Genomic DNA, 6,112 nt, shown 5'->3' on the forward strand with positions numbered 1-6,112 from the left:
GTAATTGAGTGCCAAGGGCAGTACTGAGAAGAAGAAGAGGATGATGTGCTTGGCTATAAAACACGCAATCGTCGAACAACATGAGCGAGGTGTGCGTGTTGTCGACTTGGTGAGGCGGATGTGAAGGCAGCTGAAGATTTTATTATAACTTTTGCCGAACTGATAGAAGCCGAACGATACATCCCCCAGCAAATCTTCAACTGTGACGAGACAGGGCTCTTCTGGAAAAAGATGCCGAGGAGGACGTATATAACGGCAGAGGAGAAGAGCATGCCAGGCCACAACTTGTTCAGAGTGCCGGCGATAGCTCGCCTTCTCTTTGTGGAAAACACGGTGAGATCCTTAACATCCAACAACTAATGGGACGCAAACGGGGCGCCCAGTTTAGCGGTACACACATTGATGAATCACCCTGCCTGTGATTCACCCATGACAGGTTATAGCTGGGTCGGGATTCAAACCCAGGCTGGACAGTTTAGACTTTAGAGTCAAGTGTGCGTACCTCCAGTCCAGGCCATCCTGCCAACTTGTATGCTGCATACAGGTGAAATATAAAGCGCGAGATATTTTTATATATACTGTATATTTAAAAAAAAATTGGTGTGGTTTTTGGCGGGCTGGAACGGATTAATAGCATTTCAATGCATTTTAATGGGGAAATTTGATTTGAGAAACGAGCAAATTGAGTTACGAGCTCGGTCACAGAACGAATTAAACTCGTAAGTCAAGGTTCCACTGTATATCTATATCTATATAATTATAAAATTGAAATCTTGCGTGTTTGTGTGTAACATTCGATCGGTCCGGGGGCGTGGCTTACCCCTTTGAGAGAGTAGTAATATCCACCATTTTATTAACTCGCATAGCTTTGAGGCCTGTTTTGTCGGCCTGTGGTGTCTTGCTCTCTCTCCCAGCTTTATTTCAAATCAAATTCGATATATCGTTTCATTTTTCACAGTCGCTAACATAGTTTTAGACTCGGTTGAAAAAAAACGGGAAGAAAATCACGCCACGTTGATATACGAAAATACACCGCCTAAAATAACAGGCATACAGTATATATCTTCGTTATTTCATTCAACATTATTACCCGGAAGTAAAATATGTTTCAGGAAATTACCGAGAGATATTTCTTCGATTTTTTTTATTATTTATATGCGCATACACTTTAAATAGGTTTATTTGAAATCTTTAATTTTCACAATGTAATTTATTTGTCATTTGATGATCGGCAAAAATATGTTTCAGGAAATTACCGAGAGATATTTCTTCGATTTTTTTAATTATTACCGCTTCCATCTGATTTCATTTTTATCGATGGTTTTAGACTCGGTAAAAGAAATAATTGAGAACATTCACGCACACACGGGAAATTGCAGAGATATATTTTTAAAATCGCGCCACGTTGATATACGAAAATACACCGCCTAAAATAACAGGCATACAGTATATATCTTCGTTATTTCATTCAACATTATTACCCGGAAGTACAATGTTTCAGGAAATTACCGAGAGATATTTCTTCGATTTTTTTTATTATTTATATGCGCATACACTTTAAATAGGTTTATTTGAAATCTTTAATTGTCACAATGTCATTTATTTGTCATTTGATGATCGGCAAAACGATAGCACAAAAACAATACTATTTGCAGGAAGAATGTCGTATCAACCCTCCGACGGCACTACGGACGCGGACAACGAATCACACCTCACGTCTATGGACGCGAATAGCAACATTCCTTCAAGTTCTCGTGCGGAAGCAGTATCTCCGAGGGGTGCTGAAACAGACGATGGGAGATCACGACGTCTTCAGCAGCAACGAGAAAGCCAAAGGAAGAGACGACATGCTGAAACGCCTGAGCAAAGGTCACAGCGCCTTCAGCTGCAAAGACAAAGGGCAAGGATGAGAAGGAGTGCTGAGACGGAGGAGGTGAGAGCGCAGCGTCTTCAGGAGGAACGAGAGAGAGTCAGCTTGCGAAGGGATGCGGAATCTGCAGAGGAGACGTCACAGCGCCATCAAGAGCAGCAAGAAAGAGATCGTATGAGGAGAGATGCGGAATCTGCAGAGGAGACGGCACAGCGTCTTCAGGAGCAGCGAGAAAGAGATAGGATAAGGGAAGTTCTTGAGACAAGGCAGAGAAACGCGCAGAATGCAAGAAATTTCACTTCTGCTGACGTCGGTGCGATGGACAAGATTTGTCCACATTGTAGAGCGCTTCTTTTCCAAGGTGAAACAGCTCATTTTTGCTGCACGAATGGAAAGGTGTCCTTGGGAAATCTGGGACCTTTACCCCATCAATTACACAATCTGTTTGCCGGCGATGGACCCACAGCGAACGAATTCCGCAGGAACATCAGACAATACAACTATCTATTTCAAATGACATCATTTGGAGGAAGCCAAGTTTCTCCTCGGCATGGTGCATGGAGCCCATCGGTCATAATTCAGGGTCAAATACATCATCGTATCGGTTCCTTCTTGCCAAATGCGGATGAACAACCGAAATTCCTCCAAATTTATTTCTTAGATCCACATGACAGCGTACAGTTGAGGATGCGGATACTCACCAATGCTGGTATTTACCGTGATGTAGTTGGAGCATTAGAGACCGTGCTGAGACAAGTGAATCCTTACGTTCACTCGTTCCGCATGGCACGCGAGGAAATAGGCAACTTGCCAGAGGCGTTCGTTCTTATTGATCCCAACAGGAGACCAGCTGGTGAACATGAGAGGAGGTTCAATGGTCAAATCGCTGATGAAGTGGGTGTCGTTGTGAAGAATACTGTCGATCCTCAAGCTACAGCGCGTCACATTGTATTGAAAGCAAGAGGAGGAGCGCTGCAAAGTATTTCTGAGTTGCACCGTTCTTACGACGCACTCCAGTATGTTCTCTTCTTCCCATTCGGAGATGACGGATGGCAGCCCGAAATGAACATGACCAATGGCAGGAGATTGACTGCCATGAAATACTACTCCTACCGAATAATGAACCACGAGGATGAGTTCAACTACCTCCTCAGAGGGGGGCGTCTGTTCCAGCAGTATCTTGTTGATATGGCAGCCAAAATGGAAGGCACAAGATTGGCATTTATAAGACTGAACCAGGCATCGCTGAGGTCTGTTACATACAGTGGCTTCACTGATGCTCTCAATGACAATGACGATTTGTCCAACATCGGACGCCGCGTACTACTGTCATCGACATTTGTAGGGGGGCCGAGGTATATGATGGAGCGATGTCAAGATGCCATGATGTACGTAAGAAAATATGGTAACGCGACCTACTTCATCACTATGACGTGTAATCCAAAGTGGCCTGAAATCTCCAATAACCTGTTTCCTCACCAAAGTGAGAACGACAGACCGGATCTCATTGCGAGAGTGTTCGAGTTGAAGAAAACGGTGTTCATTAAATACCTCACTGGATCAGAAGGCTTCTTCGGGAACTGTATCGCTCACGTTGTGTGTGTGGAGTACCAAAAGCGAGGTCTCCCTCACATACACTGTTTGCTGTGGCTCGATGAAGCTTCAAAGCCGAGACCACAAGACTATGATCGATTTGTACAAGCTGAAATACCAGATCCCGATGAAGATCCAGAGGGACACAGACTGGTGTTGAAGCACATGATCCATGGTCCATATTGTTCCACAGCAACTGGATGCTGGAAGAATGGAGCATGCAGACACAGATACCCGCGGTCATATGCTCCGTACACACGGTGCGGAGACGATTCGTACCCCATATATAGAAGAAGATCCCCAGAAATGGGAGGATTTGAAGGGCACCAAGAAGGGAGGCAACGACGACCTGTTACAAATCAGTGGGTTGTTCCCAATAATCTCTATCTCCTGAAAACGTTTGATTGCCACATCAACGTTGAAATATGCTGCTCTATAAAGTCGATCAAGTATGTTATTAAGTATGCCATGAAAGGTAGCGATCAAGCTACGTATGCACTGCGCACAAATGACGAGATAACGGAGTACTTGACGGGTAGATACATTGGACCTTCAGAGGCTGTTGCCTCCATTCTTGGATTCTCAGTCCATGACAGGAAGCCGGCCGTTATCCGTTTAGGAGTACATCTGCCAAATGAACAACAGGTATTTTTTGCTGGGAACGTTCGTGAACAAAGAAATAATCCCAATATGGCCAAAACCACGTTGACAGAGTTTATGGATCTTTGCAGACGTGACCATTTCGCTAAGACACTGTTGTACGTGGATGTTCCGAGATTCTATACATGGACCAAGAAGAGATGGCAATGAAGAAAACAGGGCAGACCGGTGGAGGGCAACCCTGGAATGTTTGAGGATGACATATTGGGACGAGTTTACACTGTTTCGCCGCGTACTGGTGACCTGTACTATTTCCGACTACTCCTCCACCACGTGAGAGGGCCGACTTCGTTCGAAGTCCTGAGAACGTGTGATAATGTCATTCTACCCACATTCAAAGATGCTTGCAGAGAAATGGGTTTGCTGCAAGGAGACGCTGTCTGGCGCGAGACTCTGGAGGATGCTGAGAGGACACGCCTTCCCAGACCCATGAGGGATTTGTTCGTTGTGCTCCTCACACAAAGTGAAGTCGACAATCCATTGGATCTATGGGAACGTTTCAAGGACGCTATGGCTGAAGATTATCTTCTAGCTCATCGACGATCTGCAAATGATCCCAATATTGCCATCAACGAGCGCCATCATGACTTGGCTCTATCGTATTTGCAGCAGAAACTGCAATTGTTGAACAGAACTGTTGCACATTTTCACTTGCCGACTCCAACGACTGTTCTTCGTCATGAAGGGATTGCCAACATTCACCTACTGAGAGAACTCCAATACGACACGGAGGAACAACAGCGAATCGTAGACGAAAGGCAGCTTCTGCTCAATGATGAGCAGAGAGTTGTCTATGACTTTGCGTGCGGTTGCATCCGCACGAATCAGTCATCAATGATTTTCATTGACGTGCCTGGAGGCACAGGGAAGACGTTTCTTATTAACCTGATTCTCTCTAAAGTGAGAGCGAGTGGAGAAGTTGCCCTTGCGGTGGCCTCATCTGGCATAGCTGCTACCCTCATGCCTGGTGGAAGAACAGCGCACTCAAGGTTCCAAATCCCTCTGACACCGAGGGAAGATGGCGTATGCAACATCGATAAAAATTCCACTATCGCAGACCTCTTTCGAAGTACAAAACTCATCGTGTGGGATGAGTGTCCTATGATCAGGAGAGAGAGTTTCGAGGCTGTGGATCGCATGTTGCGTGATGTATGTGACAAAGACGAGCCTTTTGGAGGGATCTTGATATGCTGTGGTGATTTCCGTCAACTTCTGCCCGTGGTGAAAAGAGGGTGTGATGCTGATGTTGAGAATGCGTGCATAAAGAAGTCCTACTTATGGCAGAGCTTTGGAATGTTTCACTTGAGAACTAATATGCGACTGACCGACGGAAGTGGGCAGTTTTCAAGATTTTTGCTCGACATCGGCGAGGATAGAATCGAGAAAAATGCGGATGATGAGATAGATTTGCCAGAGGATATACTGCTGACAGCGAGTGGGCTCGATGAGTGCATCGATACCATATATCCATCATTCGCCAATCCGATGGAGGTTTTTTCAGCAAGGTCTATATTAGTGCCCCTCAACGATATGATGCGAAACATCAATTCAAGATGCATCACAAGGTTCCCTGGTGCTAGCAAGGAGTATGCTGCGTTCAGCAGTGTGACTGAGGGTACTGATGCGACGCACTTCCCAACGGAATTCCTAGATTCCGTTGAAGTCTCGGGATTGCTGCCGCACAACCTCAAGCTCAAAAAAGGATCCCCTATCATTTTGATGCGGAACTTGGACCCTCCGAAACTTTGCAACGGGACGCGCATGATTGTTGAGGACATGCTTCGAAATATTATAGTTGCGAGGATCATAAGTTCAACGTTTGAAGGCGAAACTGTAATGCTCCCTCGGATCCGACTAAATCTGTCGGAAGCTGAGGATATCCCTTTGCAGCGCTGCCAGTTCCCCATACAATCCTGCTTCGCAATGACGATCCATAAGGCGCAAGGGCAAACTATGGAGAATGTGCTGGTCTACCTGGAGAAACCGGTC

The sequence above is a fragment of the Myxine glutinosa genome, chromosome 11 (assembly GCF_964187855.1).
Source record: "Myxine glutinosa chromosome 11, kmMyxGlut1.1, whole genome shotgun sequence".
In the NCBI taxonomy this organism is placed as follows: Eukaryota; Metazoa; Chordata; class Myxini; order Myxiniformes; family Myxinidae; genus Myxine; species Myxine glutinosa.